We start from the raw sequence: 22,513 nt of genomic DNA on the forward strand, positions 1-22,513 counted from the left end.
GGAGGGAGAGAGAGAGAGAAAGAGAGCGGAGCAGGAAAACAAAACTCAATCTCCCTGATTGTCTTCGATATCCAAGAGCTCTGAGAGCCACATTTCTGTCAATTAAATTTCACAAAGTGCCTCCTTCTGTCATCTCCAAACTGTTGTTTGCCTTCACCTCCACACAAACAAAGCTGCCATTAAGGCACAAGACTCCGATGATGTCATGGTCACCATGGAAACTATTCTCACGGTCCACCCCTCCTCTTGGTCCTTTTTTTCCACCCTCTTTGATCTTTTAAATCTCCTCAGAGAGAGAGAGACATACATATCTCTGTCTTTCTTTGCATTCCATGTGACTCTAATGCTGCTAATACATCAGGGGACCAGCTGAAGGACTTTCCAGAAAAATGAAGGAGGAAGAAGGATGGTGCCGAAGCTGCAATGCTGGGAAAAATCATCATTAATTTCTAGTCTCATTGTGTCCATCCCTACATTCTGCAAACGGCTCACACAGGTGGCCACTGTGCATACTGACACGTCTTCATCTTAAATTCAGAAGGGGCAGGAGGACCAGGAAAGACAGCTGCAGTTTAGAATGAATTTGTTGATTCATGAAGGAGGGATGAGGTACATGACACCGGAGTTTGAGATGGATGAGAAAGATAGGCAGGAGTGATTGATGTGACTGAAAAAAAGCAGGGAGAATAAATGAATGTGTGAGGTTTTCAAACCACTTTTTGCTGTTCATGTTTTGTATGTTCAGCAGCAGAAACTTGATGCTGATTACCAACGCCCCATCCCAGCCGACCATCTCCGGGATGCAGTGACAGTGCACTTTGTGAGGGACCCAACAGAACAAAGAGGAGACATACAGACAGATATATTGTTGTTATTTCAAGAGCTTTATTCCACCTTTTGCAGACGGTTGCGACACAGTTGAAGAGTCCTGAATCATTCACAACATAAAAAGTTTGTTTTTCTCATCTACAGTCTCGTACTTCAGGCAGAATTGAAACTCATGACCATGACTTTTCTGTGGTGCGCAGACCAAAAACCTTGGAAACACTATTAAATCCAGTTAAGGGAATAGTGTGACATTTCTGGAAATATGCGGTCAGATTTATTAAGAAGACCAATACCACCCTAATATCTGCCCATTGAATTAAAGCTGAAGCCAGCAGCTAGTTCCCAGAAATCAGTAAACAGACAGACTGGAAACAGGAAGAAAAATCAGGTTTCAACCATCTTACCTAAAATGTTCATTTTAGTGATGTCTATATTTTAATTTTAAGAAAGAAAAGCACAAGTTTCACAGAAATAAATAGAAAAAATCTATGCTTTTTACATATTATAAATAAATAAACATCTATGAGCATTTAAAGGAAACCTTAATGCATAGTAGCCTCCAACAAGTGGATACATAGCCTAAAACAAAGAAAAAAAACCAAAGAAAAAACAACTTGTCTTTAGTTTTAAGGGTTTATTATTATTTTATTAGTCAGTCAGAGCTCTGAGGCTGCCTTAGCAAGTCATGGCCGCTGTAGCTGATAGCAGTCAGGACGACCTGCTGGCACTGATCACTCTTGCTCTCGCTCAGACTTGGTTGTTATGTAAGGGTGCGGGTTTATTTTTAGAGAGCACAATCCAAGGAAACACCCACTCCTATAAATCCAGGGCTTGCGCGCTTCCATCTTGGGAGCATATGGATAAGACGGCATGTCGGCTCACGCGGAGAAAGGTGTGAAAAATGTTATTTCATGTTATATTTTCCTTGTGATTTATGGTGTTCACGTAGAGCGCCTGAATTCTCGCGTCCCCTTAAGTGCAGCAGCTGCTACGGTGATACTGAAAGAAAGATGAGCAACATAAGAAAACTCTGGCAACCAAATTAACAGGTGTTGACCAATCATGCTTGCTGTGCTTGCTGGTTTTGTTTGCATGGGCCAGTTAGTGAGGCCTTGTGGGAGGGGTTGTTTTGGTTTGTTTTTCTTTTCCTGGAGCCCGGGTCACTGTGCACAGTGGTCACTGAGCAGTGGCGTCCCGTTAGCTCTGGTCAAACCCTGCTCATGTGTTATGTAATGGGGACATACTGTACGGTGACCTAGTTAAGCACAACCCTTATAATTCCTAATGTATCCACCCTGCAGTGGCAGAGGTAAAATGGGAGATCAGATCATAATTTCTTTTTGCACATCGGGTCATCCTACATATTAAGCCACCATATTAAGCTATAGCTCTTTTGCACACATCTCTGTTTCAAATCTCCATATTTTGTCTCATTTTCTGTCTTCATTTATTTATTTGTACTATTTGTATTTATATGTTCTATTTCTGTTGTATATATTAATCGGCATCTGTGGGCAGAGAAAAGAAAGAATTTTACTGCACAGAGAAATGCCTTTTTCTCTGGCGACACATGACAATACACACTTTGAATGGTGAATCTTGAATCTTTGAGATGTATATCAAATACAACTTTAACATGAGCAATTAGCAAACTGGGGGCATGTAAGCAGCATTTTGGATCATTTACATACAAAAAGTTACTAAAAACATGTATCCAGGTTATAAGCAAGCTGTTGCTTTAACTCTTTACCCCTTAAAAGCCTTGAAAGTGGTTTCTGTAATATTTCAGGCCTGCTTATAGAACTTAATGACTGGATTTCCATCTCTGGCTATGCAGCTAGCCTTGGAAAAACCCTAAAACTAATCTAATGGCTGTCAAACCATTTTTACGGAAATATACTGAGTTGTCAAGACTCATCTTTAAGATAAATCAAGGTTGTTAATTCCCCTGTAATTAAATGTAATTTTGAAAAAACAAATAAATATATTTAATTGTATTTACCTACTAATACTTACATGTAGGTACACTGGAATTAGGTGGTAACAAGTTAGACTTTTACAGAAAACAAGTCAATAATATACTCTAAGTACTGTGTAAGTAATTTGAGGTGGGGTATGTGATTCAATGGTAATTTTGGAGAAAAAAAAACTATATTTGACATCTTATATTTGATTTGTGGCACAATAATGACTGAGCTACAATGATGGAAGTCCAACTTTTTTTTCTTTCATAATTATTGCTCAAACAGATCTTTGAAAAGGAGGGTAGAGGAAAGGAGTTTGTCCTGTAGTATAAAATAGCTGGAAGTTAGGAAAGGTTAAGCTGCTTCATAATACAGTCCATGCCCCACAGAGTGTTCTTACAATGTAAAAAGAGAAATATGTAGGACTTAAAATTACTTACAGAATCATTTCTGTCTCCTTTCCTGTCTTGAAATCATGTTTTTTCTTTATTTCTTCACAGTAAAATGTTACTAACACTTGTTACCTGCTTTTTCTAGTGTACCTACCCTTAACTACATCGTAATTTCAAATAAGTTGTCACAGAGATTCCTGTGGATCCATGAACAGCTCACCTACACGCGAATGGGATAAAGATAAAGCATCCACTAGTTAGTCACTTTAAACTAGTAATGAAAAATACTTTTTCTCAATGCCCAAAACAATCCTGACATTACACATGCCCAGCTGAGTTCAGCTATTAGCTTGTGTCTCGCAGCCTTTGATCAGCCCCCAGTCAGATGCCAGGACTGCCCAACTGCCCCTCCTCCTGCCACCCTTCTCAATGCTCCCCTTGTTCGCAGCTCCCAAACTAGAAGTGTGGATTTGTGGAAGCAGCGTTTAAAAATTGCCCCATGCACACAAACCAGGATGGATGGGTGCAGACGGATGACAGAGCAATGAAAAGTAGCAGGCAGACAAGAAGATGGAGGGGAGGTCGCTGGCAGATAGGTCCCCCTGTGAATAATCAGCATGCATGCAAACAGTGAAAAGCACAAGCAGCAGAGCCACCACCGGAGAAGGGGACGGGGAACAAGAGATGGGAGAGCAAGTGGAAAAATCATTATCTGAGCTCTGAAGGCCATTGCAGGTCAGATTACTGGGAGCAAAAACTGAAAAGACGGCACGGAGAAGGGAAGGGGTGAGAAAAGAAAAGGGTCAAGGAAGGGTCGTCATTTTTTTTTTTCATTTTAGAAAGCTGGGTTAAAGCGTGTCATACTGCCCTGTGTCAGTTTAGATTAACATTTTGTGTGTCACAGTCTCTGGCACAGCCGCCAGCATGAGGACATAAAAGAAGACGGGAAGATGAAGGAAATATATTAGAGCTCAGGATGCAAAAGATGTGACAAAATGAGGGAGGAGAGGAGTAGAGAGGAAAAAGCAGACATGGGAGGAGGGACATTGTTTTAGTATCTGTGGTGCTGATGTGCCTTTTGGGAATCAGTAGGGAACATAATGCTGTTTCTATTCTTCCATATCTTCATCCTGAGTACATGCTGCTGGAGCCTGTCCTCATCCTGTGTGTTTGCCTGCTTCTCCATCTTATTGCAGAATTCCTTTAGAAGTTTGCATGCTCAAAAAAACACATCCACATAAATATACTAATTTAATAGTTTGGCAAAACATGCATGCATTGCATCCTAATACTTCAAACAGACTAATAAAACAGAAGGTTCAGGCTCTGAAATCCGCAGATTGGAACACGAAGGGGACAAAATGTTTCGGCACCCTCAAGGACAAAAGAGGACCAGAGGAATGTGGCTCACCTCCAAGTTGCCCACACAAAAACACAAGAGCAGATACAATCAATACAAAATGGAGCTTGAAGCTAAAAATATGAGGGTCCAAGCAGCTACGAAGTGAAATCGGAGCACTAGAAACTGGAAATGGGACCAACAATAAAGTTAGCATTTAGCGATCTGACAGCAGAAGCTCAGATTACCGATCGCCCAGAGCTTGATTTCCATTTTGACATTCACATGCATGCTCCACTTTAATGAGGAACCCAAATTTCCTGGCATGAGATGAAGCGGTGTATAGACTGTGTCAGTATGTCGATAGATAATAATTAGGAAGTATTTTTTTCCTGCAGCAAATGTGCCAGGAGCAAAACATCCAAGATCCAGAGCTTCAGTTGGAGAAGTACATTCAAATCTTGCTCTTTTATTGTAATTGGAGCAGTAAATCTATCCCAGGTTTACCAGAATTTAATAATAATAATAATAAAAAATGGCAGTTTCATTTATGTGGAACCTATCGGGTGTTTCACGTATTACACCCTATCACACATTTATCACTGGAATGATCTCAGTCACCCCTTACTGCTGATGAAGAAAGTATTACATTTGATGGAGCAGATTAAATTTCGATCGTGCATTACACTTCCCGTGATACATTGTGCCGTAACATAAACGATACCAACGGTTCCCGTGTTTGCAATACAGTACTATTTTTAATTATATGGTTGTTTTCCACTATTGTCATTATTTTCTTTTCTGTGTCGCTAATCTTGCTTAAATTACTTTAAAAAAAATAAAAACTAGATGTTTTTTGTAGTAACAGGGATCCAGTCATCGACACAAATGTACACAATATAAAATAATATGTGTTCCGAACTGCAGAAGAAAATTGCAGGAAAAGATTTCTGTGTTTTGGGAGGTATTGTATGGAGGTCCACAAGTGCCAAAATGGATTAAATAAATACATCTTTAAATAATTAAATAAATGTGCCATTAATTACTTAAAATTGGAAAGAATTTTAAAAAAAATGACTAAATGTTTTCTATGAAATGAATTGATATTTATTTAATTATTTACATATTATTTAATTCATTATTTCCCATTTAAATTAATTGATGATGCATTTAATTAACTGTTTAATGATGTAGTTATTTAATTTTGGCACTCGTGACCCTCCATAGAGTTGTAGTTGGTAGTTTGTAATGTTTCTTTGAGACTAAATAGGAAACTAACAGCACAACACTTCACTTTTTCCTCATGGTTCTTTGTTTCGTAAACTGAATTGTGTTCAGCCCTCACAGCACATAGAGGAGGCTGCAGCTGGATTTAGTTGGTGCTACTGCCGTCCATCCATTGGACGCCTGCTTTTTGCTCATCTTAGATATCCAGTGTCAGTGCATGGACATAGTGAAACCCAGCAATTGAGCCTATTGAGCCCGTACTGTATGAGCACTTATGGCACACATTTTACTGGACTTTCTTTGTGCAATAATTTGTTCATTTGTTCATTTGTAATGATTAAAAACTTGTCACCAGTCATCAATTTGAGCTGATGAAAGTTTTTCTATCTCACATACAAGTCCAAAAGTTCAATCTGCAACATTCTGATTCAATTAGTTTTCTCAAATAAGTGTCCTTTCTTTTGGTAGTCATGTTCTTTATACAGGAGCTGTGAAACACACACACAAAACACACACGTGGAAAAAAAATCAAAGCTTAAAAAACACACAGCTGAAGAATACAGGCTGTGAGAGAAATGTCACAGTCCAATGAAGTACTTTTATTTTATTCTGATGAAAGGAAGAGATTATTCAGAGCGTTTAGGGCCAGCCTTGGTTACAGTGACAGGGTCTCATCAAATAAACATGTTTTTTTTTGGTTTTTTTTCCATCAGGCTCACACATTCAGAAGCTGAATGGCTGAGATGGAACTCAGATATAAAATGGTTCGGGGTTTACTTCAGTCTTTCAGCAGCTGCCAGAGAAAGCAAAAGACTCACATATTAGTTTGCATTTTTAATGTCTGAATGAGGAAAGTAATGTTCTAAGTGGAAATATTCTGTAGAAAGAAAGCTCATACTAAAATACTAAAATGGCTAAACATCTGTGAGCTGATGATGATAGATTATTTATTATTTGACTGATCATTCTGTCCTTAAATGAGGAATATTTGAGCATCCTTAGACAGCCATCCTAAAGTGTCAGCTTCACATCTTATTACGCCCACTGAGATGTGAAGCATTTTTATTATGTTTTGATGAACAAAATCAACTCCATTTCAATTTGTTGTTTAAAAAAATACAGCACAGTCCAAAGTCTTGAGCCAGCCCTCCTTTCTTTATGTATATCATAGTAGGAAAATGGAAAATATGTGCAGTGAACATACATGAAAATACTGTATATAAGAGTTTTTCAGCTCTAATAAACTTGAAAGTCATCATATTGACTTTCAAGTTTGGTTCCCTTCTTTTAAAAACCTCCTAAGTGACTTCCTTCTTGAGTTACTGCATTCACAAGATTTTCTTGTCCTCTGATCTTGACCCTGAGGTTGAGATTGCTAAGATTCAAACTCCTCCAAGATTTTTGCAGATGCACATTATCAATTTGAAAGTCCTATGTTGCTTCTTTCTCATGTTATTGTGTTCACAAAGTTGGGTGGTCCACACTGCCTGTGCACCCGCCCCCGATCCTGTCTGCCAGGGAGACAACAGTAGCCTATCAGCCTTTTACAGGTGAGAAGTAAAATGGTTTATTGATAGCCACCCTTCCACTGAGAGCATTTCTAATAAAGAATCGGGGGAAAAAATGAAGAAATGAAGAAATTAGGGGAGCCTTGAGACTTTTGAACAGTACTGTTATGGTTTTCCAACAATAAGAAGGGGAGCTCTTCATGAGGGACAGGGACAGCTGCTGCTGTAGCTGCCACAGACAAAGAAACGCTGCTGTTGCAGAAATTTTGAAAGAAAAAAAGGTTTTCAAAGAGGTTGGCACACTAAACAAGAGGTTCAACAAGCGTTTGTTTAAATGCTTTTGCACATAGGAAAAGAAACGTGCCTTTCTCTGTCACTGTATCTAGTCTGAATAATAAAGCTGTCCAGGAACCTGATAAAAATGTGACCAATGTCTAAATGACTGAATGCCATCACTTTACCGCAGCGATGCAGGCGGCAGTATTACGTATCTCATGTCAGAAAAAGGCTTTAGAGTCCACGTAATCTGGCCTGTGGTGCAGCATCATGGGTTCACATTGTCATTTATCCTGGAGATTATTTCATTTATCGCCTCGGCCCCTCCAGATCACTTATTACATCACAGTCCACCTTGTCTCCAAGGACACACTAACAACCCCATTAAATAAGGATGAGAAATCCTTTTCTGTGTCACTGTCGGCTCCCAAGCGTGTTTCATTACTCCCTGTGTGCGTCAGCAGCTGCATGAGTGTTTGCACGCACCACCAGAGAGCCAATGTGGCTCTTACAGAAGCTCTGAAGTCTTTAAACACAATCACACTTTCCTATCATCCTATCACGGAAAAAGTATCTTCTATTTACCTTGTTCCTGCAGTGAACAGCAGCAGTGTCAACATCATTTGCATCCGTTGAGTGATGATGATCCCTGCTGAGGGATAATGTGCTGCGAATAGGCCTGTAAAAAAATGTGAAAAACACATCTACGGTACAGTATTAATGATTGCGGTCTCTTGTCAGATTAACCTCAGAGAAAAGTAATCCACCAATCACAAACGCTGCATTGATACAGAATATTTATATTTTCCCCACATGCTATATAAAGGCTGTGTGACAGGTCAGCAGAAAAGGAGATGGCCCAACATGACCAGCAGACATGAGATAACTGCTGAGTCATTGTTGCCCTCCAGTAACTCTAAACATAAAATCAATACTTCGGGGCACTTGAAGCATCAGAAAGAAGACTGCAACTGGAAACCATTTTCTTGCTTTGTTACAGTGCCAACAGGGCACCAGACGAGTGGCTTCACATCTGACCCACCTATTCCAGGGTTTCTCAAGCAGTCATGGCACTGCGCTTTTGATTGACTTGAAAGATGAAAGAAGCAAGAAAAAGAGGAAAATAGTTCCATATAACCGAAATATAAACTAACACAGTTTCTTTCTAAGTTGTTTGATTTGGTTATATTCCTCTAATGCTGCATCGGTTCTCCACAGAGATAGATGAACGGCACATGTAGAAGGTGGTCTCAGAGGCTGTAAATCAAAAAGATACAAGTAATACAGGAATGCAGCAACATGTAATATAGTTCCTTTATTTACCTCCTCCAGACATGCTACAGCTATTGGTACAAACAATATCCTTTAGGTATTTCTGACCTACAACAGTACAGCCGCTCCTTTATACAACTTATACAACCAACTCTGGATAATCAGCCTGGATGAGACTGGAGGTTAAATAGTGTGCCAAAATTTTGAGGGCTTTTTTGCCTTCTTTTTTAATTTCTTTATTAATATAAACATAGATTAAAGGTCCAAAGTAAATAAACTGCAATCTTTATGCAAAAAAATATGTTAAAAAAGGGGGGGGAAAAATCCAAAAACATCTTATTTTTCAAAGTGAAAATAATCTCTGCGTCCTTTCTAAGAGCACAGTTCTAGCCTTGAACTAACACAGACACAAATCAAAAACACATCTGTATGTACACTGGGAGGCATTTCAGAAAGTGACCCTCTGCCACACATCCTGTCGGGTCTATGCCGTGTTTGGATTAGGAGGAAGAACCCGCTGGCCTCCACATTCAAACACAATAGAGTCTTTGGACTCACACGACACCTTAGACAGGGCGGGACGTGTTTTTCTTACCAAAGCCATGCAGATTCGATTTCCATCCTCACGATTCGATTCGGAGCATGATTAACTGTAGCAAGAGCTGGACTGTGTATATTTAGGTGACAGAGTCACACCTTTTTTTTTCAATTCTAAGAAGACTTTCCACCACTCAGCCACCACTGCAACATTTTAAAGCAAGCAGTGTTGTGTCCACTTGTTGTTGGGCTTCACACAATGCTGCTGCTGTTATTTCCTCTGTTTCATTCAGACACAGTGTGTGCGTGTGTGTGTCTTTGTGTGTTACATCCTGCAGCTGCTTTTGGTGGCACCATTTTCAAGATATTTCAGTGGTCATTCAAAGGCAGTAACAGTTCTCTGGGCTTTCTGAAGGTCTTTCAAAGTTTTCACCTTTGGATATCAGACGCTTTTTCACTCATTTTCAGTGCAATCCTTTTACCTGGTCATTTTGTTTTTGTTTTTTGTTTTATTCCTGTCGTTGTAGATCTGCACGAAACAGACAATTTAGCACAGATACAATTTCCAAGTAGGAAATGTTCGGAATTAGTCGAAAAATTGGCATATCTCAGTGTGGCGTGTAGTGTGTCCTTAAAAAATTTGAGGAAATTGGAAAAAGTGGAAGACAGAAGAGGTAACATGTGATTACAACCACAAGTCATGTGGTTAAGAAACAGAAAAACTATCCATCAAAGACCTGAAACAGGACATGAAACATGCATCGGGCCCTTTATCTGATCCAGCTATTGCTCGCTGAATCCTCATTAGAAATTTTCTCATAAAATCTGATTTTGTTTTTTACCCAGCTGCACTTTTTTTTTTTTTTTTTTTTTACAATTTTAGAATGTATAAACCAATTTGTCATCCTACTGTTGCCTCAGAGCTCAAAACAAGCTATTATCAAGCATTATTCTCCATTTTTTAGGCTTTAATTACACATTTTGTTAATGCTACAACCCACCCCACCCCACCCCCCATCTCTTGTTTTGGGACCTGGTATAGCCTCCCAGGATTTTGAAAAGTAGCACAATCAATTACAATTTACTAATTTGTTTCTCTAAAACAGCCAGCTGTTGTTTTCCACCATTTAAGCGGTATTTTACTAATACTTGGTTCAGACAATTAGAATCAATTTAAATGCTATAAATCAAACCTTTTGACTGAAATTTAAAAGTAAACATGACCAACTGTGGCAATGTTGTATGCACCTCGTACATCTGCCAAAGTTCAGGTTCTTTTTTAAACAGCATCTCCTGCAGCCTCGCATCCTCATGTTCCTGTCTGTATCTGCTCCAGCAGAGTGTGTCTAACTATCATTGATTGATGTAGTAGTTACCGTGTGAGGGTACTGACGTTTTTGCTGAGACAACAAAGTGGAAGGCATTCATTTTGTAGCTACATTAAAACAAATCTGAGTACTGCCTCGCTGCAAATGTGCATTTTCTATTTAGACTAATGATACTTCCCTAAAAATACAAAAAAAAAATAAAAAAATAAAGCACAGTGCTGATAAAGTGTGATTGCATTGCTTGGAATTATGCAACAGCCTGAAAGGTAGAAAAAAAAACATAATTTGCAAAATGTATAATATGTAGATTGTATATTCTTCATGAGCTCAGCAATCTCCTTTATTGCATGGATTGGTAATGTCACGGCTGTCTCCCTCGCTCAGTGATTTACAGTTTCAGCATTAAAAGAGGTGTCAACACCCAAAATAAATGGTCCAGGAGTTAATATGCTGCCGTATACAACATACAAGCCAAGGACAAAATGTTCTGCATGCATTAAAATCTTTTTAATGTGAGAATATCTTTCAAAAAGTGAACGCTGTGGTAAAGTTCAGAGTTGTAATTGAAACCCTGAAGCAGTGATAAGATTACACCAAAGGGTACTTTTGGTTTTGATAAGGGTTGTGAAGCACGACGGGGCGAGCTGGCAGTGAAAGCAAAAGGAAAGGTTGTTTCTCTGTTTCAACACCTTCATATATGTATGTATATTGTAGCTGGGCACCCAGAGATGCACACACACATACACCCACATTTTAAACTCACACATGCAGGAAGGCTGACTTTTGAAAACTCTCCATCCCTTGATCCCTGATGTAGCTCCTTTGGCAGTAACAAAGGTTGAGGAGTGTTAATGTTTCACTCACTCTGCCAGTCTTTCTGCCAACTTCCTAAAAACACACTGTGGGGCCTCGTGGAGACAAAAACTGCTTGTGCAAACAGCCTCTCTCTCTCCTTCCTGACATTTTGAGTTCTTCTTTTGCTGCTATATGTACATCTGTTGCCTCATTTCCTCCTTCCCCTATTTGTTATGTCAACACGTCTCACCTAAAACACACACTGGCTTTATTGAAGCTGTGAAAGGCGGATTCATCAGCTACTATGGAGAGGTTATTTTGAAAGGGAGCTTTTTGTCATGAGCTCTAATGTCACAGCATTCAACACAGTAAGACGGGGCCATAAGAAGTTCCTCTTTGGCCTGCAGTTGTTCTGTCAGCCCACCTGAGTCCATCTCAGCAATGGGGAATGTTCTAAATCTGTTGCCGGGTAGAAGCGCATCTCCACCCCTCGCCGTGATTGGTTGACGGGTCTTGGTCGGCCCCACCTCTTGGAACTGTGGCGTCTATGTGTATGAGCGCAGCCATCTGTCACAAACAGGCAGCGGAAAGCAGCTCTGACAACTGTTCTGGGGCCAGGTATTTGTGATGTGCTGGCTGCTAAAGTTAGAGAACTCAGGGTTAGGTAATCTGATCCAGCATCTGTCAGTGCACAGCTACTTCAGAGATTTTTTTTTTTAAAGCAAAACAGCAAAAACAATGTTTTTCCTCTTCCTTTGTAAAAGTTGACATAATCCATCAGACAGTGTGACAATGAGAGAGCAGATTGTGCTGTTAGAGGGGTTAATTCTAGTGTTCTAGTATGTTTGTTTTTTTCTGTTGCTCCCAAAGTGGTCAACTAACAAAACTGACAAAAAAAATGTTTTGATTTTACTAGTAATTCAACTGAAAGCAGATTCAGAAAGACAAAGATGAGTTTAAAAAAGCTTTTAGGAAGGTTAGTTACGATCAACGTATGCAGAAGAGCATCTCTGAACACACAACCCATCAAACCTTGATGTAGATGGGCCAAAGCAGCAGAAGACCACACTGGGTGCTACTCCTGTAAACTAAGAATGAGAAAACGAGATTTGGCACAGAGGCCTTAGTTAATTTAACAAGCATCTCAAAGTAAATAAAGTGATTATTAAGCAAACAGTTATTTCTTTCCATGAGGCTGTTTCAGCTGCTAACTTGTGCTGTTTCCACAGTCTCATCTAACTTCTGCCACTATCGAGGCAGTTAGAATCAATATTTATACATTAGCAATATTTTACTTGTTTATCTCAAAGGGGCTGACTGTACTCTGAGCCCATAGAAAATTACATCCTGACTTAATTTTCTTTCCCAGCTACTTTATAGCTTCTATTTTCCCACTGTTTAGGTTTTCTGGTCCTTAACTTTACTGTTTTAATTTAATCTAATCTATTCTCTTGCCACTCGTTGCTTTCAGCTGGTGTAGGCAACGACTTGTCAAATAAAATTCTTTAAAAAAAATAAAGGAAGAAAGTGATTGCACTTTAAATAGCCAGTATCAGGTACTCTGTCAATTTCCCCTGCTTATGTTCCACTGAGAGACTCATTGCAGCTCACACAGACAAATGGACACATGAACACGTGCCACTGCACTGCCACTACAGCACGCGGCATCAGGACAGTTAATCTTACTGGCATCATTATTTGCTCTTCTGGTTAGTATATTTGTACCTAGCATGAACAGACTGTTACTTGAAAGTGCTGAAAAAAACCCTACTGTGTGTACATTCATCTTGTATCCCGTAAAAGCTTTGCTAATACTGATTCAGCAATTCAAACAATGAAAGAAAATGCAGAGAAACAGAGAAAGGCTGTTTGGAGCAAACCTGTCGTAAAAGTGTGGGGAATAAAACTGAACTGCAGAGCTGTTTGTGCCTGTGTTCAGTTAATGAAAGCGGGAACTGACACGCCTGCTCCTGCCTTCGCAACTGATTGCATAAAAGTAGATTTCACTTATTATGTGAAGTTTATTGCAGAGCTTTTTACAACATATGCTTTTACTGACTAAAGAAATTAATGCAAACAGATGAGGTAGTCTGCTGTTTTTGCCTCTTCTCTCAGCCTAAACCAATGGAAATATAGATTTTAGATTGCTGCTTTTGTCCAACCATTAAAGTAAAATGCACAAAGTCATACCAGGACCCACAAGTGCTTATAGTCATGCACACAGAAAGAAGCTGCCTACGCCTGAAGCTCGCATTTCAAGGTACAGTGCCAGCTTGTGGACAATCATTTGCCTTGAGACTCAAGTAGTTCAATGGCCTATTCTCACCTCGCTACGTGACAGCAGGGTAAATAGACGACCGGGAACGTGACCTTCTTTTTCCAGGCACAAAGTGGTCAGCTCAGTCTAAACACTGAGTTAAAGTATACTGGGTTAATTTGCAACAACTGTAAGCTGGAGGAGATGTTGTGCAACTGGGGTTAAAATGGTGCAAATGTTATCTGAAGTCCTTTCAGTGATTACAGCTGATTGCAAAAAAAAAAAGAGAGAGAAAGAGAGAGAAGAGGAGGAGGGAAGCGGGAGGTGCGAGGGAGGAGCACGGAGAGGACGTAGGCAGTGGAAAAGTTTCATTGCAGTGAAAGTCAAAGGTAGGCGTCTACACAAAACAATACTTAATCACGCTTTAAAGTGAGGATAATGCATGTGATCTTTGGACAACAGTGAGATAAAGTAGTCAGCATAATCTGTAGCATCCTCATGATCTTTTATTCATCGTGGTACACGCTGTTGCTTCATATAAGAAGACAAGAGTCTTAATCGTATTCATTCTTTTAAAGGTATCTCTGTGAGATTATAAAAAGAAGCAGAAAAATGCAAAGCTGAGCAAAAGGTGATTTTTCCAGGGCAGAAAGAGTCGCCACTGTCTGACCACAGGTCAGAGATGACTGCTACACAAGGAGTGCACTTTGGCCTCTCCACTCTCACTCTCTATCCATCCCTCCTTCCCAAACTCCCTCTATCACTGACCACCTGGCATTCGGCAACACGCTCCCTTTCCATCTGCTCTCATTCTCAAGCCGAGGAAACACTGAGGGACAGATGGATGGATAAAGCGGTCGGAAAAATAGGAGCAGGAAGAGTAAACAGTAAGGTCGGCGATGAAGGCAGCTGAGTATCTTTTATCGGCTTTAGATTAACATAAAAATCCAGCATTTATTAACTCTTGTTTTGCACTGCACTGTAGACCATTCCGACTCCTGTTTCCTGCCTGCTGGAGAAATGTGAAAAGAACATTTTGAAGCATGTAGTCTGCCAACATTTTCATTAGCTGTGGCTTTTCTCATTGACTCGGATTTAAAAAATCACCTCTGAAGTCGTGGTCATCTGTTATTCTATATGAGTCAATCTAAGAAAGTGGCTTTTCATTCTCACAAGGCCTTCACCTGTATGTTTGGACTGTGCGGCTTAACGACTAAATGCAAAACATGCGATCAATGCGTGCTTTGTGTGTTCTCAGACTCACGCAGCATAATTGATATTTGCTGTTTGAATGAGTGAGGCAGCACCTGAGGTTGAAGTAAGGCCGATTTAATGGAGCAACTTGCGCTGACAGATGTTTGCTCTAACCACTCACTGGATGTTGACAGAGTTTGTGCGCGCATGTGTGTATCACTAATAGACAGAACAGAAATTAGAAGGTTCCTGCCTGTCTTTCAGATCACACACACAACTTGACAGTTTAATGTCTCCATTAATATGATTTGCACAAGTGATTTGTGCAGGAACGGCTCACCGTGGTGTTTTCTTGGCCTTCACTGCTTTATAAAGTGCATAGACATGTCACACATTAAAAGGATACAGAATTCACATCCTTTAATGGACTGTCAGAGGACCAATTAGCCACATTTGTGCCAAAAGAAGACTTTCAGTTTTTCTGCTTGCATATTGAATGAGGTTTACTGCAGGTTACTCAGTTTGTGTGGGTCTCGGTGTTGGCACAGAGTGCAGAGGGAAGAGGCTAGTTGGCCATTTGAAGAAAGAAAAAAATAAGCTTCTATTCAGTGGTTCATACATTTCAAAGTTTCACAAATCCGTGCTCTGAAGTTCCTCTAATATTCTCAAGACTCCAAGCCACAGACTGGCATATCCAGCCTCTCCTCTGCCAGACAGCATCATCACTTATTCACTAGGTTACTGTGAGATGCCTCAGCTATTTATAAAGGCACAAGGGACTTCAGTTTCAATTGTCAGTTTTATTTATTTCACAGCAGCCAACCCAAAGTGCTTTATACTGCAGGAGCTTCCAAAGTTAGACAGAAAACCCCAATGATCACATTATGCTCTATGAGAAGCACTTGGCAAGAGTGGGAAAGAAGAACTCCCTTTCAACAGGAAGACACCTCTGGCAAAACCAGGCTAAGTAAGAGGCAGACATTTGTTGTGATCGATTTGTGTCAGGAACACATGCCCTGGGTCAGCGGGAGCTAAGTGTTTTGTTTTTTTGGTTTGTTTGCTTAGTTTTGTAACATCTTTAGTAATGTTTAGCCCAGCACAATATCCCAGTGATAAGGTGGAAACAGTCTTAACACGACTATTACTCCCACTGAGACTGGTGGGGCCCCAAGACACACTAAATCAATGTAAATGTTTTAGTAATAGGTTATCCTGTAGAAAAAGAAAGAAAGAAAAACATTATGGCTAATGGAAAATGACCTTACAGCACTGATTTTTCTGTTGTTTTGTGCGTCTGTGTGTTTCGTTATTGCAAAGCAGTAGCAGGAACTCCTACAGAGGTGGTTTTGAGTACTTTGGAAAGTATTCAGTCATTGGAAAGACTTTGTCAAAGTTATAGCATCACAAAAATGGAAAAACAAAAACTCAAAGGTTTGTAACTAATGATAAAAAGGTTGCTTTTATAGATAGATGTGCACTGATTAATCAATTTTCCTCTCATCTTTACGCACATATTGCACATGTGCACATTGCAAGTTTTAATGTATTTATTGCATTTTATCTCCACAACAAACAAAAAATGTTACAAGTATCGATGCTGTTTAAGAATCCAAAGGTTCCCCTGCTTCCTTGTAATGTGACTAAACTGCACTTTGGTTAAGCAATAAGTCCAGAGTTCGTTTATGGCTTTTAAAAAGTAGTGCAAAGATAGATGACAAAGTCTGTGAAGATTTATTTATAAAAGATGTTATCAGAACTGGTGACGTTTTTATAAAGGCCACGCAGCAGTCTGACATCATCTGTGAGGTCGCAAATCAGCCGAGAGAAAACAGGTTTAGCAGGTAAAGACATTTTCTATCAGTTTTAGGACAACAGTAGCATTGTATAAAAACTTTTGAAAAATCTTGCTGTTGTCACTCCAACTAACAGGTTGTTAACAGTTCATGTTAGCTCATATAGGCATTATAGCTCATAATGGGTAGCATTGAGATTTTTTACATCTCAGAGGCCTGCGGGGTCAAAAAGCAGGTTGGGGACTGTTTTATTGAAGGACTAAAACTCAAATAGAGAACATGATCCATCAGATCATGTGAGGTCAAAAAGAAGCACATGAAACCTAAAAGGCTGTTTCCAGATCAGTTCACTAACAGTGAAATCAAACCCCTTCACACAGGGTAACCTGTTTATCCCAACTCGATGGGGAGCAAGTGAATCTGCGCTGTTTCCTACCTCTACTACACTCTCTGATCTTCTGCACATCATCACTCCTTTCTGTATTCTGAGATCCTGCTGCTCTATTAATCCCATTATACCGCCTGCTCACCCAACCACTGAAGGTTTCAGATCTTTCAGCTGAGTGGCCCCTAGTCTTTGAAACTCTCTCCTGCACCACATTTGCAATATTGATTCTCATTCTTAGCTTTAAAAACAGCATTAAAATTCATGTTTTTAAACCTACTTTTTTATTTTAGTTGATTTTAGTTGACCTTTTAATTATATAATGCATTCACTAATTCTGTGGTGTTTTCTAATTGTCATTTTATGCACATTTGTATATAATCATTTATAAAGTGCCTTTCAAGGTGATTTCGGTGACTGGATGACTGTCTTCCATGTCTGTTAACACAAAGTCACTGTCACATAATTTTATCACACTGACATCACAGACTTGATATAAATGGCAAAAGTATGATGTGTGTGAAGTCACAATAATAGCGTTTGAGATCACGGCCTCCAGGATCTTTGTTTTGTGGAACCATAGGTAACCATCTTCAAAGTGCTAAGTTATCAGCTAACCTGCTACAATGAACCACCAACCATCTGATCAGTGGTGGCCCACCATTGATCAGATGGTTGGTGGTTCAATCTGCAGCTCGGCAGTGTGCATGTCAGGGTGTTCTTGGCTCACTCACGTGCTGATGGATATGACAGATAAAGTGCACAGAGTGCAAAAAGTGCTTCAAGAGGGTATGGGTGAATGTAGTTTGTAGTGCTAATTAGTTCAAAGTGTTATAACAGATGTAATTAGATATCAGATATAATTTATATATTTAAGAAACTCTCTCATGCAGGTCTTGCTGGGAGGAAATTATTTAAGCACACTTATTCACTATTAAGTCTAATGTTTTATAAAATGTCTCTGTGGAAACTGACAGGTTTTTTTCGGCACTTTGCCTGAACCTTTTTGCACTAGCTGCTTGGCTTGTTACAGTCTGAGAAAAAAGGTAAATATTAGAGAGAAACATTGAGAAGTCTTGATCTTTCTAAATCTAGATGATCCACATGTGTGAAGGTGTTAACATATCACATTGATGTAATTTACATGATTTGTTTGTATCAGAGAAGAGGCCCTTTTATACTCCTGTTTCTCCTATTTTGTGTTATTTGCAGCATTGCCTTATATTAGAGAACATCCTTGGAACATAGAAATACACTTTACAAACCTAAGTGTACAACATCTGAAAATTTACTTTATGTTCACTCGTGACAGAGCTCCAACAACAACCCACAGCAAAGGCAGAATGATTGGGCGCTCACTATGCTCTCTGCACCTCAGCTGAGCATGGGAACTCTGATTCATATCAGTGCCATAAAGAACAGGGCAAGGGCACTTTTAGACAGGGATGGCATAAATCCCACAGTACATAGCTGATGAATATAAAAAAAATGCTGCTCAGTCAAACACAATCCATTTCTACACACCCTCCTCATGACAGGATCTCTTTATTGTGTTTGTTTTTTTCCTCTTCTCTTGAGCTGCAAAGTTTGCGGCTGCAGTACAGTAATTTAGGTGGAGTCTGATGTCGGTTTCGCAGCAGCACAGAGCCAACGCGGTGACCTTCAAAATATTAAGGCATGTCCATGCAATCTTTCAGTCTCCCCAGAGGCCATCATAAAGCACGCTCTGAGCTGATGCCACAGGGTGCAAGGTGTAGGGGCGAGAGTTATGGTGTGCTGTAAAACAGAAAGGAAGAAGACTAAGAAGCTAAGTCAGAGTGACTGCACACTGATCAGAGTGAGCGTGATTACATTCTGTTTCATGCAGGTCCCTCCTTTTACTATAACCTCTATAATCTTCTGATACTGATCTCTTTTTTGTGTGTCTTAAGGAAATTACGGACAATGGAAATATGTCAGACATAAATACTTATAAGGGTTGCTCAATGAAATGTTGTGCTGTAGGATATCACAATTTCTCCAATTATAGAGAGAAATAGAGAAATTTAGAAAGAAAGAAATCTGTTTATTTGGATAGTCCCTACTTTTTTGTTCATTTTAAATCCAGTCCTTGTACCTCAATATTGTAAGAGCATTTTTTTTTTCATTAACACTGACCTATGAATCATTCAAGGATTTAAAAAATGCACTGAGGGATGAGCCAGTGCTGGGTCTGCACATAACAAACAGCTTAGCAAAGAACCAATTTAAAATTGTCTCTTTGTTGTTACTAGCAGCCTTCCAGGTTTATGCCAGGTAAATGCCACAGTATGGTAATGGTATGTTCGAACCAATAAGGTGATTCCTAAAGACCTATTCCCCGATAACTTGGCACATCTTGGCATGATGTCCTGAGAAATTTGAGTAAAGTGAACAAGTGGAGGAGAAAGTGCCAAAAGATTTCTAACACACGGTGCAGTAAAAGAACTCCTGGATAGAAAAACACACAGTGGATCACTGTCAGACATGGATTGGCCTCCCCAGAGATCGAACCTTAACATTATAGAAGGATCATGTTGACAGAGAACAGAACAAAAGGCAGCAATGACCCAAAGAAGAGCTTTGAATGTCCTTCAAGTAGCCTGGAGAACTATTCCCAAAGACTCCTCACAGATATAAAAAGACAGATATAAGAAACCTATGAGAGTTCAGACCGTGCTGAAGAATAAAGGTGCTCATACAAAATATCAAGCACCTTAGAAGCTCTGTTTTTGCCTTATATGTTGCATTTCAGGGTATTTTTGCACATTTTAATAAACTGCTGCAAAATTTGTGAGCAGAGTCATAAAAATAAGAGGTGGATCAAAACTTTTGCACAGTACTGTACCTTGTTGTGTATTAGGACCTGGAAAGAACAGGCTGTCATCACTTGTGCCTCCTTTCAAAGCAGTAACTGAACCTCCAGCAGTGGGTTTTTATAAACATAAGAAAGCCATTAAGTCAATCGAGAGTAAGGTCGAGATGTTTGCCCAGTAAGGCCAGTCAAATTGTAATCCATTTTGCTAATGTTTGCATAGTGCTCAGCCAGAATACAAAAAATGCTATGAACAGCATTAGACTATGAATCCTTAAATAGCGCCTGTGTGGGAATCCATAAATAAAGCGGCTCTGTTTCTCTTTCTGTTCAAACATAAACAATAGCAACATTTATGCTGTTGAATTTCAACAGTGCACAGATATTTGTGTACGCAGCGTTTTCCCAAACTAGTGTGGTAACCTATTTACAGGCTGTTAAAAAGAAATCACGCTCCCCCCGAACATTCCTCTGCACCTTTATATTTCCTCTTGGATATTTGTGGCATGAATTTAGCTGCAAGCAGAAAAATTTAGAACCAGCAGAGCAACCTGGTCATGACATTTACAGATGCGGTGACCAGCCTTCCCCTGCATGTTTACCCTGTCAACACCGCACACAACTGCAGGCCGTCCACAGCAGAGAAAATAAGGAAATTGTTCTTTATGGTGATTAATGTGCAGTTATTTTGCTGAAAATGTCAAATGTGCATAGTAATTTTTTTTTCTTTTTTCAGATGGATGGTTATGACTTTGCTGCCTTACATTTGCAGCATTTTTCTTTCAGGATCGCGTGGCATTTTTACAAATGTGCTCCTTGCTGATAAAATTATCCTCGTAGTCTTGCTTAGTTTCTTGTCATCACTCAGAACTGCTGCCCACGAAGAGTGAAAGATGTCCCTTACAGTAAGCATAGCTGAGGGAAAGAGTGCAAAAAGACACCTTTCTCCAAATGTCTGGGCAAACTGTTTAGCTGTTTAGGTTTATAAGGAATGGAAAGGTTGCTGACACAGAGAGTAAAAGAAACACTAGAGTGTGGGAAGATGACAACAGAGAACACATTGGGAGGAAAAAAAGCTAAATGATAATTTAAAAAGTGGTGAAAACGATCTAAAAACAGAGGAGGGGAATTTGAAAGAGGAAAAAGCGAGAAATACACTCAGTGAAATGAAAATAATGATGCAGCTGCAGCTGCCACGCTCTCTGCTGTTGATCTGTTAATCTGAGCAAGCACAGAGCTAAGTTAGTCACTGGCTAACAGGCAATAGCTTTGGTGTTACCTCTCACCAGTGTCACGACCCAGCACATTCACAGGTCACACTGTCGACTATACAGCCCAAAAACAGAATCCCTGCCCTCACAAATTAGCAAGGGAGCTGTTACTACATTAGCAAATATGTTCGACCTGCAGTCCTCTACAGCAGAGGGGAACATGCTCTGTAATCATTTGTAAGAAATAAGCTTGTAATGCTGCTTATTTTTCTCCTCTTCTGTTTTATTCTGCTCCTCTTCCACTTTATGTCATTTTAATTCAGGTCACTCCTCATATCCTCACAGCACTGTTTCACATGAAGAAGCAGATTGATTTTTGCCCAGAGGTGCTCCTTGTTAATGCTTTTACAAAATTCACTGGATATGAATTGATAAACTTAATCAGAGCCGATCTTGCAATGCTGCAAACAAATCATGTTTTGCATTTGATTTTAAAGAATTTCTCCAGAGTTTTTGTGCATGGATTTTATGCGCGCCGTGACCCGCATACCCTTCATGAATTTTAACAGCTCCCTTTACGTATCAGAAATATCGACAGCCGGAGTCAATAAAGAATGAAAAATTTATGGTCAGTGACTGGGCAGAAGGGTTGAGATGTGGTGCCCTCGTATCAGCCGCAGAATGATAGGATTCAATTAGAGCCGACATGTTTCTCAAGCTCGGAGGTAATCATCGAATGGGCACGTGTTGTCAGGTTTCTTTGATCCTGAAGGACCCGAGGACCGCTTTAAATAAGACATATTATTCGCTGTGAATCACACTTTGTGTCAGTTTTTAATTAAACAGCAACTATTTCAATGCAAATTGGCAGGACAAAAATGTGGTACGACTAATTGTACTGACAAATACATAGAGAAAAAAATATAATACATCTCCTTTTGTGTGCATTGAGAATAAAACAAAGGAGCTGTGGTAATGTTAATGTGATTCGTAGCTAAAAGAGGAAAAACACATGTTCCCCTTTAGGAGAAATGCCTACTTGCAAATTCTGACAAATAAGCTGTGAAAGACAATGTGACCTCGCTGAGCGCAGAATACGCTTATTATTACCTGGCATATCCAAACCACTGCATATCTGTTACTAATATATGCACAAAAAATTACAGCAGAGCCCTGTTGTTGTTGCTGTTGTTGATACTAATCCAATCGATGTTAAAGCCGTGGGTCAGCGGGCTTTACGCCACTGTTGAGTCATTATATAAAGCTACACTATCTCACAAAAGGTGAATCTTAATCTCTCTCTCCTCCCTCCCTTTCCTTCACACATCTGCTTTGTACATGCAATGAAGTACCTTGCAGCCCTCCTTATTCCCC

At 39.7% G+C, this 22,513-nt stretch overlaps 1 long non-coding RNA gene across 1 annotated transcript; it reads right to left on the bottom strand.

The window, feature by feature from the left end:
• Positions 1 to 18,623: 18,623 nt before the first annotated feature.
• LOC102077801 (uncharacterized) lies at positions 18,624 to 20,558 on the bottom strand. Its single transcript, XR_266866.3, has 2 exons — positions 19,962 to 20,558; positions 18,624 to 18,871 (listed from the first exon to the last, which is right to left on the bottom strand). It is a non-coding gene; the product is annotated as an uncharacterized LOC102077801 (long non-coding RNA).
• Between the last annotated feature and the right edge of the window lie 1,955 nt (positions 20,559 to 22,513).

Source organism: Oreochromis niloticus, linkage group LG4 (assembly GCF_001858045.2).
Source record: "Oreochromis niloticus isolate F11D_XX linkage group LG4, O_niloticus_UMD_NMBU, whole genome shotgun sequence".
Taxonomy (NCBI): Eukaryota; Metazoa; Chordata; class Actinopteri; order Cichliformes; family Cichlidae; genus Oreochromis; species Oreochromis niloticus.